The sequence below is a fragment of the Heterocephalus glaber genome, unplaced genomic scaffold, assembly GCF_053883595.1.
Source record: "Heterocephalus glaber isolate CG9 unplaced genomic scaffold, H.glaber_assembly_v1.0 deba00001523, whole genome shotgun sequence".
Lineage (NCBI taxonomy): Eukaryota > Metazoa > Chordata > Mammalia > Rodentia > Bathyergidae > Heterocephalus > Heterocephalus glaber.
This window is the reverse complement of record NW_028258327.1, coordinates 1,472,571-1,493,803: the sequence shown is the minus strand read 5'-3', so window position 1 is coordinate 1,493,803 and position 21,233 is coordinate 1,472,571. Positions and strand designations below refer to the sequence as shown.

The 21,233-nt window shown below is 40.4% G+C and overlaps 1 long non-coding RNA gene across 6 annotated transcripts in view; it reads right to left on the bottom strand.

Annotated features, from left to right (window-relative positions):
* Positions 1-19,507, bottom strand: part of LOC147824928 (uncharacterized) — a 94,202-nt gene extending 74,695 nt beyond the window's left edge. For 5 of the 6 annotated variants that reach the window (XR_015441514.1, XR_015441512.1, XR_015441513.1 and 2 more), the window contains exon 1: positions 17,120-17,542. This is a non-coding gene — a long non-coding RNA (uncharacterized LOC147824928). Of the gene's footprint in view, positions 1-17,119; positions 17,543-17,955 lie in introns of those variants that run through there. The other variant, XR_015441516.1, reaches the window with a different exon arrangement.
* Between the last annotated feature and the right edge of the window lie 1,726 nt (positions 19,508-21,233).

The window sequence follows — 21,233 nt, the reverse complement described above, 5'->3', positions numbered from 1 at the left end:
GCGCAAGGGCCCAAGTTCGATCCCCAGTACAAACAACAACAACAACAAAAATCTTCAAGGACCCGAGTTCGATACCCGGTAACAAAAAATCAATCAATCAATCAATCCAACAGGGATTATGGGGAAATTCAGGCAGACACAAAAGCGTAATTGCCTAGGAAATACACTAAATGAAAGATAGATTACAATTCGCTCACAGTGCATCAATATTTTTAAATAACTGAATTATAAATTGGCATTTCATTAATATAAGTCAGCATTAATTTATGCCAAAGTGCAACATTTGGACTCAGACAAAATTATGAAGGAAAACCAATTGGCAGAAATGAAAATGAATAACAATAAATTTTCAAAACAGCAAGAATGCTCTTTTGAGAAAGACCCTAGGATTGTGTTAAGACTGAATTATTCTTCAAGAAAATTAAAGGGAAAAAAGATTCAGGTTTAAGCTGCAGGAAGGTTTGAAGTGTCTAGTGCTTGGATGTGCCTGGGCTTTTTTGCAAGTGTGTCAGGCTCCTAGGAGTTCAAATGATCTTGGGCCCTCAGAGCCTGGTGGGGAAAACATTTTCCAAGGAAAGATCTGGGGACCTGTATAAGTGGAAGCCAAGTCTGAAGGAAAAGAACAAGAATGGAAACAGGAAAATGGTTGACAATGGTCATGGTAGAAGATGGTGATGAAGGTAAGATCAGAGTTCTCTGGAGTCTTTGTTGTAGGCAGCCCTGCGGGGGGAAGGTACCAGAAAGTTTCCCCCTTTGGAGCTACTTAACATCCTCTGCTGTTCAGCTACTCCAGGGAAATAGTGAGGTGAAGTGGAGGTCTGACTCAGAGTGGTACTATTTGCTTTAAATATGGCCTTTCAAGCTGGAGGAAAGAAAGGGAGAAGGAGAAGAAAGCTTGGGAAAATTCAGGTTAAACCATTATGAAAAAGATCACACTAAATAAGAATTTTAATCATCAGAATTGAAACTCAGAAAGATAGGATAAGTAGAATGATCTGCTCCCTCTCAATTAAACCAAATAAGAAGAGCCCAGCAGTAGAGATGGGTTAGAGTGCTTTAAGTACTCTCGGTGAGTGCACAGGTCACCACTCTGCCCTAAGCCTATCTAGGGCTTCGGCCAAGTTCTTCAGGCACCTGAAGGAGCTACATGGCCCTGAAGGAGCTGCAGGTGCCGCCACAGACACCACAATGGCCCATCTCTGGAAGATCCAAGTTTTGGGGGGTTTGTGTTTTTTTGCAGAAATGCCTTAGTTTCCATTTCATGATAGCTTTGAAAAATGAAATGAAACAAATTTCTATGAAGAAAATAGATGATACAGAAATTTAAAAGTTTCCAAAGTCTCTAAATCAAGACTGCATTTTCCAAAAATCTGATTATTTTCAAATATGTAAATGAATGAATAGGAGGGAAAAAAATCAAAAAGTAAAGAAACACTTCCAAAGTACATGCCAGGAAAGGTGTATCTTTAATTTCATGAAGTCTCAGACTGAATGGAGCAAGCACAATCATAGATGTCTATGTTTGCCAGGACTCCACACACAGCTTTAGGAAAACCTTGTAATTTCTCCATACTTCAGTTTCTCACCCTATAAAAGAAGTATATTACTTGAAATTTAATTCCCTCACAACAGTGACAGTTTTGATTCAACATTTATAAAACACTTTTTAGCTTCCCTGATTAACAGCAAAATACTGTGGTAGTTGTATAATATGCTTTCCAAAAAATGTAAAGGTAGGTGGTTGGATTTTATGTAAAATAATACTTTACTTGAGAAATAAGTATCAGTCATATTTACTACCTCTCTGTTCCATTTGCTAAGCAATAAAAGTTACTTGTAACAGAAAAAGTATCAAATTAATATTCAAGTCAGTTGAAGTGTTATCATCATAGGCCTCTCCTACCTTGGGGGAAGGAGAGTTGTTTTGTTTTTCCAGGCTACCCTCATGTTTATATGGTAAAGTCAGGAATGCTGGGCGTGGTTTTGAAGGCCTCTAGCGTATTCACTGGTTTCTGGCATTCTAATACACTCTACTCTTATAACCATAAAAGTACTCTTGAGTGCTCCTGGAAATATATAACAAATCCTTAATCAATTTAAGAGTGTTTTAACTGCATACATGAAATTTCTTGGGAAGAAAATGTTAGCTATTCTACACACATATAGTACTTAAGTTAGCAAGAGGTTCCTTCTCAAAGGCACACACAAGGCAGTTTCCCTATAGTAATATAATTTTTAGTTTTATGGGCATAAGACCTATTGAATCCCTTAGAATAACAGGAAATTCTGCAGGAAAAAACCCCCCACAAAAATTGATAGCCATATTTATCCCATGCTACAGGAATATGTTAGCTATCTGGAGTTGGATTACTCTTTAAAGGTACTAGATAACCACTGAAGGTTAACCAGGATCATAATTAACCAGAACTATGGGAGCTGAATAGTCTGGATACAGAATTTCCTAAATATAAAAATCTAACAATAAAGCCAACCTATTGATATACTTTAGGCATCTTGTTATGCTAGCCAGGATTCAAACAGCAATTTTCTGTATTCTGATGCATTAATTTGGATTTTAAATTTTCACAATAAACAGATTATATTTTCAGATTTAAAATGAATAATTGGTACAGTGCGGTTGTTATTTTAGATATGGTTATCTTTATCAACACACTCAAAATGGAGCAGTCGCATTTATATTAACAATCTTGTTTACCAGAGCACAAATAATTAACGATGTTAGAAAGGCTGACACCTCACTTCCATGAGAAAGATGCAAGCATCACTAAAGGGATGTAAGGTATCATCATCTTTTCCGAAAGTATTCAGAAAACCTCTGTGAAAAATGCACATCTATTTTCACCTCTTAATCCTATGTCTAGCATTTTAACTTTAGGAATTTTTGGAAAGTATGCAAAGAAATATAGAAAAATCATCATTACAGGGCTGGGGGTGTTGCCCAGTGGTAGAGCATTTGCCTCGCATGAACAAGGCCCTAGGTTCAATATCAGCACAGTAAAAATATCATCTTCAATGCAACCCTTTTTTTCTAATAGTAAAACTTTAGAGACTAATTATATACCAAGAGAGGAACAGTTCAATTATGAAACATCTACATACATTAAATAGAAGCATCTAAAACTATGTACTGGTATGGGTAGATATTCAACATTCAGCAAATCAAAAATAAGTTTTAAAAATGTAAAATAAAAATAAGTTATATTTTCATATAGTTCTCCCACTTACATATGTATTGAAAAAAATGTCTAAAAGAAAGCAAATCAAAGCACATTTTATCCTGATTTGCAGAGGAAATAAATACAGTGGGGAAATGAACTTTTTAATTTAAATATATCTATATTCTAAAACTTTTAATGAAGTATAAAATACACACGGTAAAATGCACCAATCAAATTTGACACCTGATGAATTACTGAATAATCACACTGATATCCCCAGCAACCAAATCAACATCCAGGGCATTAGCAGAGTTTCAGAGTCTGTCCCCTGACCCATTCTCCAGCTATTCTCCTCTCAGAAATAACTCTTAGGGTATTTGTTTTAATACTACACCAAATACAAGTTCTGGTGTTTAAGAAAAATTACTCATTTCTAAAACTCTTGCTTTAGCAGCATGGATTTCCCCCTTTTTTGGTGTTAAATAACTCATAAGTTTATTCAAAGAAATAAATTCCAAATATGTACTGTGGACCAGGCACTGAAGAAGCAAGTATCTTTCCTGTGAGAACTCAGTTATTCCTCCCTACAACTGCTTGAAGCAGGTGCTGTTATTGTTATTATTCGCTGTTCACACCTACAGGAACTATGGCTTACAGCAGCTTAGGGCATCACTGGTTCAAGGGGACTGATGAGGGGCAGAGCCTGAACACACACAGAGGTAGTCTAAATCCAGTCTTGAAGCTGCTCATCAGACACAAACAGAAATAAAGCACCAAGATGCAGAGCTGGGCCATCAGAGTATCTCCTGCGTAGGGCTTTTCTACTTTGTTTTGAGTAGCTAATGTAATGTCACTTAATGTAGACTCTTACCTGCAAAATGGAAGGGGTAAGGCGAGGTTCCCCTTCTGCTCTGACTCTCTGGTACAGTGTAACCTACTAAAATATGGGGAAATGGGCTTAACTATGATATAGTGCAATCATGTACTGCACTCAAAAATGACTGAGACAAGGAAACAAAACCACAATTTTTGAAGCTATCGGAAACAATAATCTTAATGTTATTTTTGGACACAGGAAGAGTTTCTTTTCCCCTAAATAAGCAAGTCTGTGGTTTTGAAGGGTCTTGCTTATCTTTGTGTGGAAAATGCCAAAAAACAAACCGCTAGAAACTTAAAAAAAATTTTCCTTCTCAATTGTGCCTGAAAAAAGACTTAATTTCTCTCACCAAGAGCCACATATAACAGATATATCTGGGAATTTTGGGTCTCTACATTTTGAAAAATGGACAGAACATGCTTTCACTCAATGAAATACATAATTCTGAAGGTTAAAAGTTAAAAAAATAACAACATGAAGTTTATTTCAGCAGAAAAGCAATCGAAGAGGCCATTTGTTTCTAGAGAAACCTGGGAGTCTGAAGACAATAAACCTCGAGCAGAAATATGTCAAGTGGAGTTCAGTTTATTTAAAATGCCAGTTTATGGCGGGGCTGTGGGGAAAGAGGAACCCTGCTCCACTGCTGGTGGGAGTGTAGACTGGTGGAACCACTGTGGAAATCAGTATGGAGATACCTCGAAGAACTAGGACTGGAAGTCCCATTTGACCCTGCTATTTCACTGCTGGGGATCTTCCCCAAAGAATTAAAAGAATCATACCACAGTGATATAGGTGCACCCATGTTCATAGCAGCACAGTGTGTAATAGCTACAACTTGGAAACAGCCCAAATGCCCATCAACTGGAGACTGGATAAAGAAAATGTGGGTTTTTTATAAAATGGAGTACTACTCAGCCATAAAAATTGAGAAATTAGAGACATTTATAGCTAAGTGGATGCACATGGAGGCGATACTCTTAAGTGAAATAAATAGGACACACGTGTAAATACCGAATAGTTTCTCTGGTGTGAGAAACTGAAAGTGTAAATAAGGACTAAATGTATAATAGGTAATGTGAAATAGGAAGAAAAGGGGCAAAGGGGAAGGAAGTGGGAGGGCTAGGGGAAAGGATAGAAGGGAATGGGATTAATAGGAGAAAATGGAAAAATAGGAACAAAATCTTTGTAAATAGGGAGGACTGGAGGGGTTGAAGGGAGGGCTGGGCAAGGGTGAAAAATAAGAACCAAGAGAGACTATGTAAAGGTGCAAATTTCCAATGATGAATATCATTATATTGTATACCTAAAATGTACCAATGATTAGAATGAATAATCGATAATGTAAAATAGGAAGAAAAGGTCCAAAGGGGTAGGGGTAGGGGTAGTGGGAGGGGCAGGGGAAAGGAAAGAAGGGAAAGGAAAAATGCTGAGAAATGGAAAAAATGGAAAAAATGGAAATAAAGTCTTTGTAAATAGGGAAGGGTGGAGGGGGTGAAGGGAGGGCTAGGAATGGGGAAAAAATAAGAACCAGGATGCATTATGTAAAGGTACAGTTCCCAATGAGAAATGTAATTGTGTTGTATACCTACAATGTACCAATAAAAGAATTTAATACAAAAAATTAAAAATAAAAACAAATAAAAATAAAATAAAATGCCAGTTTATGCTGGTCATACTTTTTCTTCCCCTAGAAAATCAGTTATGCTTTGGTACAAATGCAGCTTTAAATAAGTTAATGTAGAAAATAACCAACAAACTGGCTTCGTGGCCATAAGCAAAGGACAATGAATTTTCTAAAATGTAAATAGGGTTCATTCTTAGGAGATGCCTAGCTCTGACTCACAGGTCCTTTGAAGATATGCATGCAATAGTGCAGTTACTTAATGTCCATCAATATCCCCAGTATTTGAGTGCAAAAGATATGGTCTCTCCTCTCTGCAAGTTCAGAATCTTTCTAGAAGACCAGCTCATATACAATTAGCACCAACAAAATGTGCTGCTACATTAATAGTGCAAATAAAGTACTACAGTATGACCGAGAGAAAAGAATTAATTCTCCCTGAGCCCTACAGAATCCTTCCCAGAGGAGGTGACATTAGAGCTAAGCCCTGAAAGATGAGTAGATTTTCTATCCAGGTAGCAGCCAAAGAGTAAAAGGCAAGCAGGCTCAGGCAGCTGGGACAGTGGACGAAGAGGGTGAGAAGAGGGTGAGAATATCCCGAGAGAGAAGAGAAAGTAACTGATTGTACTCTATGTCAAAAAGCGTTCAAAAAATTGGTAAGCCTCACTACATTCAGATACAAAGACTCAACCTGGGCAAGTAGATATGTGACTTACATGCTCTGAAGGGTTCCCCGATTGATGGACCAGGGAACGCTCATTTGGAAACACTGATCCTCTGGTCTTTTGGCTGTTCTCTGGTGGTTCGGGGCTGCTGGGCTTCCTGTTCAAGGTCTGGGAGAAAGCGCTGGGATGGGCATTGAGATTAGCTGCGTCTTTTGGTGGGCTTCCTGACAATGCATGAGCAGAACTCTCCCACCCTGTCTGAAAACTAGTGATTGAAGCTCCCACCTTAAATTGCCCCCAACCTAACTCCTTTGGAAGAATGGTTTCCACCTGTCACTGGGCTGCTCAGCATGCATTTCAGCTCTCCGCTGAGAAGTGACTGTGCAAGGTCCTGCTCCTCTTGGAAAGACAGGGTGGCCACATACAGTGGACTATGTTGGCAGCAACTTTCTCCACTAAAAACACTTCAAAAATCAGTTTATAAATCATAGACAATGTGTGTGTGTGTCTGTGTGTGTGTGTGTTTGTTCAAGTATCTCTATCCTGCCCACTTGAGTATCAGCAAGTAAATGACGTGAAATCTCTCCATCAGTCTGACTGCCTCCACCCAACATGATTATATGCTTGGCACAATAAAGGGAAACCACTAGATTACACAATACGTACATGTGGAATCTCAAGAATATTTGCAATTACTAATGGAATAAAAAAGAGTCCACTGTTTACAGAATGTAAGTCTAACCATGTATTTATAATACTAATGTTTCGCAGTTCACAGTAATTGTCACATTCAGCCCAATATTCTCTCCCTTCATGCTCAACACTGCATTCCCATTTAGTTCCTTTCAAGTCACTTTTGGGACATTTTTCTTATATACTTAAGCCAGGCAGGGTTAGGGTTCAGACTAGTCACAGCAATTACATTCAACATCATATCATTCTCAGATAAGCTCTATATGTTAACACGAACCCAAAAAATTAGAACATAAATCTTCGGATTTGTTAATTCACCAAAAGAGTTTTTACATGAAATATTTTCATTTTTCCTTTCTTCAAGGTTCCACGAGTATTATTAAATTCAAATTTTTAATTTCTTTGATTTGGGGGGGGTGATGGTACCAAAGGCCAAATTCAGGGCTTCATGCATGCTACGTAGGCAAGAGCTCTACCACTTTGCTACACCTCAGGCATCAACTGAAAATTTCTCATTACAAATAAACACATGATTTAATTTATTAAGTCTTTTAATTTTAAGATGGTTGTGATTATTGGTAACTTTACCCTTTCTGATATTATGAACTAAATAAGTAAAAATTTCTTAAATAAAATAAAAGTTTCTTATTACTAAATGTTTATCCATGGAAAAAGACAATTATTTAAAAATGACTCAAAAGTGTCTACTAGTAAATACCAGTAAAAATAAGAAGAAGACTAGATATAGAGGCAATTCAAATAAATATTTACTTCCTGCATACTCTTCCAGGCGTTCCCGCACCCCACCACTCATATATTATATCCAGAAAAGGAAAATATGCTGAAGATGATCGACCTGTCTAAAGCTTACCTGTGATCCTTCCTACGTGAAGTTCATCTATCAACACAGACCAATGAGAACTGTTTGCCTTTGTGTTGAAACTTGGGAGGAAGGTATTAGGATTCTCCACACTTGACTGGGAATAAAACAATCCTCCTATGCAGAGCCCCGGGAGTCTCTGGACTGCATCAAGTGGTATCAAGATCTGTGTGAGTTATGGGTTCTCAATGGGCAGGGCTAATTTTGTTTCCACAGAACATCTGAATGCCTGGCTACTCTGTCATTACCTAGGATACAGAGAGGTACCAACATCTAGCATGTGGAAGCCTGGGACATATAAACAAACACCCCACCATGCTTAGAAAAGCACCAGCCCTCTGAACAAATTATCCAGCCCAAAATGTCAACAGTCATACCTTGAGAAACACTGATCTAGACAGGCTGAGGGTAAGGGCTGAGGCACAGCAATAATATTATATTTTCAACTACAGAAATCACCTGGCCGAAGTTCCAAATGAGCAATACAAATCCAATCTTGCCATTCAACTTTTTAACATCCCTTCTCCCACCCCACCCTGTCCTGCCACATAACCATTATTTCTGGATCCAAGGACCAAGTGATAAATTCTGGAACTAGAGATGCTAGTATCCTCCTACTGTCGATGCAAAGGTAGGAACTGTAGCAACATCTAAAGTAATTTTTTTTAAGTTTCTGTTGAGTTCATCAAGCCCACTAACAATTGAATATTATGCAGAGACTTGCAATTGCTACTTTCAGTTTTTACAAAAACCAATGAGGAAATTTCTACATTGGCTATGAGTGAACAGTACTATTACAGTATCACAGATGAAGACCCTGGCTCCATATTCTTGGTTCTTGCCCACTGTACTATATTAAGAATCCGGACCTTTCAATTTCAACTGCTATGAAATACCCATATTGCAAGAGATTTTTCAGAATCCTTGGCTTATCTACTAAATCAATGACTCCTTGATGGTGGGAAATAAGCACACCCCTACACACACACACAAACAAAGAAACACACACATACGAGTCACCTCATACATACAATCCGGGCCTTGATTCAGAGCTGTCATCCTACTGGGTTAATACTCAAATGCTCTAAGCTTGATCTTAAGGTTTTCCTGCCAAGAAACACTCCCAGCTCTTTCCACTGTCTCAGGGCAGTGGGATATCCCTCCGTGCCCAGCTCCTTCACACAATCACTCAACAGGAATTCAGTGACCACCTACTTACTCTTTGTCAAGCAGTGCACAGGGCACTGGAGACACAGAGATGACAAATAAAGCTCCTCCCTCCAGTAAACTCCCAGTCTAGAGTAGAATTTAGTTGCATGTAATCCACTGCACATCAAAGTGGCAAGTGTCTCAAAAATGATAGAAACTGGGTGCTTCGGGAGTAAAGAGAAACTAACAACTCAGCCTAGGAAGGAGGTAACATTTTGCATCTTAAACCTTGAAAAAGCAGCAGAAAAGGTAGTAACAGGAGCAGAGAGCAGTCTTGCAGGCAAAATTGCACAAAGAAACAAAGCTGAAAGGACCAAGATGTATCTGATCAGAGCAGTTTTCCCCCCCGGCTGAGAATAACTGTCTTGTAAATGGATGGTGAGAAATGGCAATGGCAACTTGAGCAAAGATCTCAGCGTGAGGGGCCTTGTAGGCCATGCTCTAAATTCTGGAATTTGCTTTGTAGACGACAAAGAATTTTTTAAAGATCTTAGGTCTTGGAGGAACCTGACGAAAATTGTGAACAAATGTGATTGAACATCCTAGGGATGAGAGAATCTCTGAAACAGATCAAGCACAGTGGTGAGCAATACCCCAAGGGAAGCATCCAGATATCACATTACACTTGTTATGACAAGGACAATACGGCGACCAAGTATATGTAAGACAAGTGTCCACCTAGAGCTAATCTGAGTAACTGAAGATTAAACACATGACACTGGTTACAATGACTCACTCACTAGGCTAAGCACTCCTGCAGAAAGGCATGTCAAACTCTAAAATATGAAAAGCCCCAAAGGCTTCAAAACTATGCAAAGTAGGAAAAAACCTATTCATTGTATGTCACTTTTTGCAAGTCTTCAGCAATACTGACAATGAACATGCATTTAATAAGCATTTCCATGGGTCCAGAATTTTCCTAGATATTTGTATGGACAACTATGTTCGGCAGTTAGTAATATAAAATTAAAATCCCTGGTAGCTCAACTAAGAAAAATAAAACAGGAGCGTCCTCTTAACATCTAATGTGTATGTAAACAATCTCAATAGAAATAGTGTTCACAGGGCTGGGGATTTAGCTCAGCAGAACCACAGCTGTCTGGCAGGTGCAAGGTCCTGAGTTCCATCCCCGTACAAGAGAAAGGAGGGAGGGGAGGGGGGAGGGGAGGGGAAGGAAGGAAGGAAGAAAGAAAGAGTGCGAGAGAGAAAGAAATAAAGGAGGAAAGAAAGGGAAAGGAGGGAAAGAAATAAAGTGTTCTTGACAGGTTTACTGAGGTTTACATTCTTAACAGTTATCCAGGAGAAGAGTGTTTCAATTCACTGAGAGACTTGCAAAAGGAAATGTGAATATAACTCATCCACCTTGTGATTAAATGTGGCTAGAATTCCTTGAGTCATAACCATACAGGAATATACATTTCCATTCAAATATAAAAGTTTAGTGAAGAGAATTAACTAACACAGAGATCTGTTGATGTCCATGTCCTTACCACTTTCAACATACTGGGCACATTAAGTTAGAAATATTCAATCTCTTAAATCACAATATTTGAGTCTTTTCAAATTCTTTATCATTAGGAAGTTCAAAGTTAAAGGTGAAAGACAATAAACAGCTCATTCCATAGCATATATGCCGAGGTCTGTGAACTGTGTATATGAACTTGTGGAGAATAAGGACAGAATATAAATGCTGTTGCTTTGTGAGTGGGATTAAATTCAATGGCATATGAATGTAGAGGAGAAAAGATGCTCCAATACAACAAATCTTTTCATATACATGCTCTATGGGCCTCATTCAGACCTGAAACTATACTTGGGAACATTTTGATCAGTTTTTATGTTCTCAGTGTTTAAAATGAGGTAAAGTTAGAATTGGGTTAGTAAGAATATTCAGCTTCTAGACCCGTAGCTGATTTATCACATAGAGAGATGTTTTATGCTGTTTGAGAGCTTATAGGGTTTGTTTACTTGTACATTTGTTTTGAAACTGGGTCAGCGGCTACAAATGTTGCTAAGGCTAGCCTGGAACTCCTGGGCTCAAGCAATCCTCCTGCCTCTGCCTCTTGAACAGGAACTACAGATGCAGGTCATTGCTTTCTAAAGAGGACACCCTAACATGATACAGCAGGTATACTCTGAGTTGACCATTTCCTCAAAAGATTTGTGCCTTTTGCATGAATTGTCACACTCTTGAAGACCCTCGCCAAGAATTCAAGGGGCAGTAACAGAAGAGGACAGAGTGGGTGAGTAGTTCTCTGGCCACCCACTCTTGGGTCAGGCAGAGCAGTGGCACATTTCTGAACTGCACATTATCACCAGCTTCCCTTTGAATAAAGCAGTCTGTGGCTAAATACACAACTAGATAAAAATGAAAAACACTGCTTTCCCAAAAAATACTTTACAATTTTAAAACAGGTTATTCACTGACTCCCCCAGAGAAAAGCCTTAAAAATACAAAGTCTGATAACCATAAAATGAAATTATTTCCAAAATATGGATGATGCCATTAAAACTTCAGCCCCCTCTAGAAATCCATTAAGCACTCTGTAGCACCTCCTTCCTTATTAGTTGATTCAACATAAAGCTGCAGATCCAAGATTCCCAACCAGCATTCAGGCCTAAAAGAACAACAAAACTGTAAAACTGATAACATTTATCCAAAGGATAAAGCTTGAAAAGCAAAGGAAAATACTCCAAAGAGTAAGTTTCTGATGATTGGCACGTAATAGAGAGCATTTCTCCAGGTTCAGTCATTGGCACCCAACCTTCTGTCAGATTTGTCTACTTAGGCCAAGCACTTGTTCACTGTCACTTAATACGCTTTTAAAAATAGTTACTTTAATTTTTTTACTTAAATACTTTTTGTGGCCTTGTCTTTAACAATATTATCCATGAAATTACAAGTTTAATATGACATTTAATATATTTTTCTAATATCTAGTTACCCGTACATAACTAATAATATAAAGGTAAAATGTCGTTGCACCAGTTAATAAAAAGACCTCCCACATGAGAGGTGGAAGCACCTGGCCAGCACAGATGGGCTACTGGAGTACTGGGGTCAAACGCAAATTTGGGACCCTGGCTCCACCCTGCTAAATGACTGAGCCTCAGGTCCCTCATCTGTAAAATGGGAACAATTAAAGTCTTAATTTATGGCACTGTTAAGAAGATTAAAATTGGCCAATCCACATAAAATATTTAAAATAGTATTTGGCACAAAATAAAACCCCACAAAATACTAGCCGGGATGTTTCTACAACGGTGAGAATGTCTCAGGATAGGAGGAGGACATACCAGACGTTAAAACTTGCTACTGTCTGAAGACTAACTCAAGTATTTTATATACCTCAGATACACATGTACTTAAGAAAATATATCTTAGATATGAAATTTTAACATGGCTATTTTATATCGGTGGGACACACCTCATCTTGAAAATATTCAAATATGGCAATAGCAAACAAACTCTGCCTAATAATCTCAACCTATAAAGCTATACATGGGGAAAAATATTTTTAAAGTTCTAAAGTGACAATCCAGATCTTTTTTCCAAATGTACATTAAAATAAATTTACTTACTGTACATTAACAAATATTTCAAACATTCATATATTTTTAATGTTTTATAGGAGAAGAAATTCTGATATCTTAGTATCTTTCTTCCTAAGCCATGCACTGAAATCTCAGGGTGAGAAAAGGACCAGACCAATGCTGAATGGTTTCAAATATCAAACTACACTATTAGGTCAGTGCTAAGATCAATTAGCACCTTTCGATGACAGGAAAGGTTACAGTGAGACTCAGAGGTGCACTCTGAAGCAGTCTGAAACCACCATAAAAATGTGGATTTGATCGCTCATAATGGTTTCTATTTTTAAATTAATCAGGAAAGGGGTTAGGGGAGCAAGGATAGTGGTCATGGTAAATTCATGGATGGAGGAGGTGAGAATCACAAACCGCAGATCTAACTGACTTATCACCAAAGCATACACTAAGGTGCAGTGCCATAAGCAATACTAGATGTCGGCAATGTTTACAAAGCCTTCAACTCTCTTAAAAGCATTTAAATATCTGACTCTTGTTTATTTTCTTCCACTCACTGGAGATCAAGTTGAATGACACCAAGTTTGGCTCTATGTCCAGTTTAATGAATATTCAGTGCTACCTCACATTAAAACACATCGAACTGCAAAACACAGCACTGCACATACACACTACAATTAAATACACCATGCAGCTCACCCATCTGGAGGGCAAATGTCTGAAAAAGCCAGTCCTTTCTCGATTCACTAGGAAAAATTCCTGAGAGAAGCAGGTACCCTGCACGCCATCCATTGCCCCTGGTGTTGATTTCCTTCACCTAGTAACCATTGTAATAAAATCCCCCAACTGTATTTCTGAATACAATTAGCTTAAGATACTCTTCTTAGAGACACATTATAAGCATTTAGCATATGTAAGGATCATAGCTATTTGAAAAAGAAACTGCCAGGATTATATTCTCACTGAAAAAAAAATCACAGTGTTTGATAGGGGTTTGTTCAGCTCTTCAGTAAGAGGATTCAAAAGGTCCCTACTTTTGATAGCACATTTTTCTATTTATTGCTTAAATGAATGATGTGAAATATTTACAACCAGACAGTACCTAATTTTAGGTTTTAAGTGCTTTAACAGCTCCATGAAATATGATCAGCAGCTGCAATACAGATCAATGGTGAATAAAGTCCTTATAAAGGGGGCCTGTTTTTACTGAATGCTCAGTGTTCTTGCATTTACCTAATAGGAAAAAAAGACAATGAAAAACCATAATAAATACTTACATTCTTAAATTACTTGACACTTCACTAAGTCTAGAAAGGGATTATCTCCCCTCTTTTTGAATTCTGAGTAAAAAGTGTGAGGTTTCACTAGGTGAAATAAGTTTAATTTTCTTATCTAAATGTTAGAGTGTGAATTTTCCAATATCCTAAATGTTTATATCCATAGTTGTAGGTTTTCTACCTTTCTAAAAAGTCTGGATAGTTTAATTCCAATGTGTAAAATAAAATAATGAAATATCAGGCCATATAAATATATTTTTAGATACAACATCAGTCATTTAGCACTTGCAACAGAGACTGAAAACATGAAACAAGACACTATTTCCCATGGCTATGTAAAATTTATTTACACTCCAAATCACAGTATAAATAAAAAAGGAACTCTTAGAAATGGACAGCCTCTTTTTCTTTTTTTTAACCTAGAGAGGTTTTTTAAAAGAAAAAATAAATTATAGCAAAATGACAAATCATTCATCTGCCAGTCTTCCCCAAGAAAAGAAACTTTAAGCGGACAATTTTTTCATTCAGTTTCTAAAAATCCTCTAGAATTCAACATCTCTATTACTTGATAATTGTTAGTAAACCAATTTATTTTTATCCAAATCTTTAGAGTTTTTAAATGTTCAAGGGTAAACATACTACTTGACACAAATATTACTTATGAATGTATATATATTATATATATATATATTCTGGAGATGAGAAATTAAATTTTTAATATTTAGTAAAATAAAAACTAATAAAAAGAATAGAGCAAATCTTTTTGTTATAATTGTGAAACAGTCTTTAAGACGTCCTTAAAATGTTGAAGCATACTTATTTTCAGGCAGTTTACAAAGGAAAACCAGGCTTTTGAAAATCACATTGAGTTTCGACCTCCACTAAGTAGAAAAGACAAGCACACACACATCCCTAATAATGAGAAAAAGGAGTTCCCAGCTAATCTAATTATGTTTCAAAGCTATTATTGTCAAAGACTTTCCCATTCTTGTAGAGTCATTTCTTAAAAAAAAAAAAAAAAGCAAAAACTGGTGAACGTTGAATGACTTGCAGCTTTTAATCAGGTGGAACAAACTATTTATATGGTTTATAATAACAATAAAAGTGGGTGTAGTTCTATCTGCGTTTCTTATTGTTGCCATAAAACTCAAGACTCTGGTAGTGTCGCTCCACACCAGTTTGTCTCTTGTTACTACTGCTTTTTATTTCTTGGGATAATGTTATTTTTTAAAAACACACAAACATCTGAATGCAATCTCTTAAAACACACCCCATTTTGTTTCAGGATTCTCTCCCAGCCCCCTTCACTCGTTGTTTTGGTTTTTCAGGTATAGGGCTGACATATCTTAAAAGTAAAAAAAAATGTAAAGATAATGTTTCTGTTTAAAACCAAGGTCTACCCGGGAAAGGTTATCCAGCACAATTCTTGTCTCAGGAAGGCCTTAAAAATAAAAACACAAAAATCAGACCAGCAAACAGAAAAACCGCCGTCAACCTTCAGTGCTGTCATTCACCTCCGTGGAAATGAAACTGTAGAAGCTGTGGCCCTGAGCCCGAGCTCCCGCACCTCCCACCCGAGTCCTGCAGGAGCCCGCACTGGAACTGACAAGCGCCCCAGGGTGCAAAAAGTGGCCGCTGCTGAGAAGAGGAACAAAATGCCATAATCCAGAAGATACATTTCGCTCCAACAATTACGTTGATCCCAGGGTGCCAAGCCAAAAGGGGTAAGGGAGAAAGAAAACTGTTAAGTATGAGCTCTTAATGTGAAACCTAAGATAACCTAACCGTAATGAGAAAGATAAACCTAACCTTAATGTGAAACCTGTGGGTGCTCCCAGGTTAGCAGATTTTGCAAGTGTCTGTAATGACAGCCAGGAAGGCAAATTAATGGCCAACAGCCCACTGGGTTTGAACAGGAGACTCCAGTTACCGCCTCATAGATCAAGTACACGACACACACGCACACGAAGGCGCTCCACGTGGAACTGCTCGAAAACCAAAATACAAGCCCTGGGCGCGACGCTGCACCCTGGCAGAAGGGACAGAAGGACCTGCACCTTCCTTCCCAGCTGCCCTGGGGTTCGGATTCCGGAGCGCCACGAGCACCCCGCTCGTTGGTGGCGCGGAGAGGCGCCGGGGACGAGGGAAGGAGTAGGGTCCCCAAACCGCACGCACCTTCCACGAGCACTGCCACCCAGAGCGCAAACCCCAGCACCCTTCCAGGGACGCGCCGCGCGGACTGGGCGGTAGCCACGGCAGCCTCTGCCACCCGAGCAAGGGAAGAGAGGACACACAGTTAACTGCGCTCTCTGGTTTCCCCCGGGCTTGGTCCGCAAATTCCCTAATCGCCCCGAGCCATTCCGAATCTTGTACACAAGAAAGGGGGGGGGGATCTTTAAAATGCTACCAAAGGAAAGTTTGGGTTGCTGCGTGGCACCAAATAAAACGCACATACTGTCTACTTCCTATCCTGCTTCACCACTCAAAACAAAACAAATTGTTTCAAGTCCCACAGAGACCCCAGACCCAGCAGGCTCTGAAAAGAGAGAGAGAACCTGCTCTCCCAGCCAGGTCCCCTCGCCGGGAGAAGTCAGAATCCCTCCAAGGCATTCGCGTCCGGAGCCAATGAACGCGACTCCTCTGACAACGCACCTCTAATTCCACCGACCCTGGCAAACGGTGGGAGACCTTCGGTCCACGCCACACAAAAACGATTCAAGTGGCACCGCCGCAGTCTAAAGCCGGTCGGTGCCCGAACACACACACGCACCGGCCTCCGGCAAACTCAGGCGCCTGGAACCCTCCGGGACTCCGGGTCAGCATCCTCGTGCCTGGGCCACCTAGGGGGTCATCACCGGGCCCGAAGCCACAGAGGTGCGATTCAGGGGAGACGGTGGTGCGCACGCCCCTGCGAGGCGGGATGGGGCGCCGGGGGGAGGCCCGAGAACGCCTTTCCGCCCCCGCTGCGCCGCGGCCCCGCACGCGGCTGGCCCTCTCCTAGGGGACCCTCGGAGCACGGGCGTCCTCCCGGGCAGAGCCCACCGAGGCACTTCCAGGGCTCTGAGTCCTCGCCGCCCTCCTCCCCAGGTCGGTTCCCAGCACAACGCGTGCGCTTTGGGGCCCGCACTCCCGCGGGCTCCCGGGCCAGGCTCGGTGGAAGAGGGCCACTCACCTCCGGTCGCCCGGCCGCCTCGGGATCCCCAAGTTGGAGCGTCCGATCTGCGCGTCGCTCCTTAGGTGTTTATTCCCGCTCCTTCCAATGTCTAAGTTTTCCCTTCGCGCTGTGTCTCTGGTGAAAACAGGACATCCCCGTTGGTCACCCCCACCCCCCCAAGAAAAAGCATACACAGAGGGGGGGAGCCACGGGGCGGGGAGCAGCCGGCTCCGAAGCGGGGAGGAGAGGACCCAAAGTCTGCACCAGCGCCCGGGGAAGGAGCAGAGAAGGCGCGCGCGCGCGCCCCGCCGTCCGCACTCCGCAGCGTTGCGCGCGGCTCCGTCCCCTCTGAGGCGGTGGCCACTTCACGTGGACAGGCTGAAGTTTTGGGCAAAAGCCGGGAGCGGCCGGAGCGTGCGCCCCGTGGAGGGCAGCCGGGCCCTTGCGCGCGGGGCGGGGGGGAGCATGTTGCCGCCGGCGGCTCGGAGCTCGGGGGCCGCGGGGCGTGCGGGGGCGGGGTCGAGCGAGGACCGGTTCGGGTTTTATTGGCCCTGGGGAGAAAGCCTCTTGTCACCGTTTGCGGTCTCGCGTGGGGACCGCCCGGGGCCTTGGGGCCCTGGGTGTCCCCGGTGGCGCCGCGGTAATCTCCGCGCCGCCCCCACCGCCGGCGGAGCGTGCGGCCTGGGGGCTGAGGGGAGGGACCCGCCGCCTCCCTCCCCTCCCCGGCCCGGGGATCCACTGTCTGTCCCCACCTGTTTCCGCGGGGCAGCTCCCGACTTGCCTGAAACTCTGCAGCTACCGGGTTCGGGAGTGCAGGCCACTGCGGGCCCGCTGCCGGACTCATTGTCACTTACCCCAAGGGAGGAGACGGAAGGGACTTCGCCTACTTGCAGCGAGGCAAAATAAAAACCAACCCACACCGGACTGAGGAGCTTTCTCTGACAGGAGGAAATGCTCTTTTCCCTAGAGATGTGTGCTACGAAGCTTTAAGCAGTCTGCAGGTCGGCTGGCCTGGGAAGGGACTGGGCCCCGTCCAGCGCTGGGTGCAGGTACAGGCATCCCTCCCAGACGCCCAAAGGTCAGGCAGCGATTACCGACTTCCAAGGCAGCGCAGCGTCACCAGGCACATGGCTGAAATGACATTTCGACCCCAAGCCTTCTTCGTGTGCATTATGTGTCTGTATGGGACTTTATATTCCAGATCCCCCCAGGGGCCACAGCAAAATATATTCAAACATTTCATAGCTATTTAGTCACCTTTCCCTAAAATCCATGGTCTATTTTAGCAGCATCTTCTTTACATCGATAATGTCTTTTAATTGAGAATTTACTGTCAGCCACTACATTGATCACATGTGAGTTCGTTTTCACGTGAAATCCACGGTGGTCTTTGTAGTTAAGCTTGAATAAAAGATGAGGAAACCAAAGCCTAAAGAAACCTAAGTACCTTCTCAAAGAGAAACCCAGAGGGCTCTTACCAAAAAGCCCACGATTCAGCAACCAGCGCCCTACATTGCTTTAGGTGTGTCCTAGGAGATAGCAAATGAACCAATAGAATTTACCCCCATTCAAAGAAAATCTAGATTTACTATTTTATCAATTAAATTATATCCTGAAAAAATAAGGAGAAAGATTTCATCATCTGAGGTTGGCCATAAGCAAGTGTTATGAGCACCACCACATTCAAAAGGAAGACACAAAACTGAATACTTGTAGTTTCAATTTAGTTTTTAATGAATAGGGCATTATCTACAATTAAAGAGACAATAAAAAAATAGGGTTGTAAATTAAATTGATAAAGGTCCTCTTGCTGGTCTCATGACTTATGGACGCTCCTCCCTGAAAATTTATTTTGGGAGTCATAGGCGCTATCAAAGGTAATGTTTCCTTGTTGGCTTCTCAAGGTAGAAAACATTCTGGTTGTGGGTTTGGAGTAGGGATTTGGAGTATGGTCCAGAACATATTCTGGCCTAAAGAGGAATGCCAGTTAATATACAGCTGAACAAAATACCAAGGGGCTGATTTGATTAATTTCTCCACTTTAGCCCAGTGAGAAAACTAAGGGTTCAGAATGTTTAGCAGCTTCCTGCTAAATAGAAGACCTGGGATTCAAACCAGCCTTGAAGTAACACCAGAGTCTACTCTCCTCTCTGCCTCTTTGATGCTGTTAGTAGTAATAGCAGTCATGGCGGTGGTGATTTTAATCCAGTACATAGGTTACACACTAAATGCAAAATTAAAACGTGAATCATTCAGTGTCTGAGAATGCTGTGGGGCTACAGCAAATATCATACATGAATTAAGACAATGCTGAATTGAGCAGTCTCTTCAAAAGTCCACAAACTTTTAATCTCATTTTGATATAAAACATTGTGCATTAGGTTTATCTCTAAATAAATGCTGGGAGGGGCATAATCTGGATAAAATGAAAGTTGGTACTTTAATGCAACATATCCTTAACCCAATTTCTAGCGTGTTTCATTTCTTCCTCCTAGAATCAGATTTTCAACATAGTTACCTTGTCTTCAAGGTTACTTTGCTCCCACATAGTCTTTTATACATCTACTTAAGAATGCATTTACAGAATATCCAAATAAATTCAGAATTACATGACAGTGTTAGTCAACTTCTTATTACTACCTTCTAATAATGGTCTTAAATAGTCATATATTATATGGATACCATTAGAAGTAAAGTAAAATATCACATTTTTCAGTATACATTTAAAATAAGAAGTTAATTTTAAGTTGAAAGAATTTCGAGGTTATCTAGGCAAAAAATATTTTGTTTAAAGAAGGCACTATTTCTAGCATTTCCTTTGAATACTACTTTTATAATTACTGCCATATCACTTGTAATAGTGTTAATATGTATTTTAATCTATTTTATTAAAAAATTGATCTGATAAAGACAATTTTTGTCCTCAACATAAATGGAAACCCACTATAACTTGCCTTGAATAGAAAATGGCCTTGTAAATGAATTACATTGTGAAATAACAGTTATTTTTCCTGTATGGCCTAAAATTATCGCACACACCAGTTTGTGAAACATTGGCTTAAAGAGTCACATCCTAATGTGTCCCTCAGGCTTTTCAAAACACATTTTCAAGCCTTTCTTTACTTCCTCTGAAGAGAAATGTTGGGTCCAGCTTAATTCAAGACATTATGTTTTAAATTCTTAATAAATTCTTTATTCTATCATTGATCTTCTTGACTAAAACATGTTTGAAGCCTCCAAAGTGTCTTCTAAAAATTAACATATTGTTATTGTTTTTCTTACCATCTTGCTTGTGGCAAATTGCAAATAATTTATATGAACAGGGTTAAAAAGCTAATGACTCTTCTGAAAGATTGTACCAGTTACCCATTATCATTTTCTTTTCTTTTTTTTCCATACATGGGATTGGCCCTTGGAGGGTGTCATTAAGTCACTAAATTAGATAGGCTGGGCTGAAACTTGCAATTCTCCTGCCTCAGCCTCCCAGAATGCTGGGAATACAGGCTCTCACTACCCTACCCCCACTCCCTTTTCTTCCTCCTTCTTCCCCTTTCCCATTTTATCTTAAATCTTAATCATTAAGTAAAAAACATTCCAACTCTTAACCATCTTGAGAACAGCATCTATTGACCCAGAATGGTATTGCAACAAAATTCTACAAGGTAATGAGAGACACTGGGAAAATACAACAGTGGGAAAAATTCAAGGAACCTAAAAGACAGAATGGGGAAATTCTGAAGGTGGAAATCTGGCGCCTGCTCCAGATGATTTTCACAAACATCAGCAGGTCCTAGATGACCCAAATCAAGCTTTGTGAATACCCATAAATGTTTAACTCTATCTAAGGAAAGATACTTGAGGGGAGAGGAGAATGTGTGACTTTATAGTGGAAATTTAAGATTTTCTTATTAGCAGTTTCCTTAACCCTCCCCTCAGGGCGGGATGCCTCTGCAGTTACCATTCACTATTTGTTTAGTTTTCAAAAGTGCATGGTACTGTTTTGGCATTCAGTGTTCTATAAGTCAAATTAAACAAAGTGTTCTAGGAGCTCATAATCCAAAACATAATTTTTATTTTAATTTTATTTAAAAGCAACCATAAGGGAAAAATCATACCATCGTTTTAGTAAGAA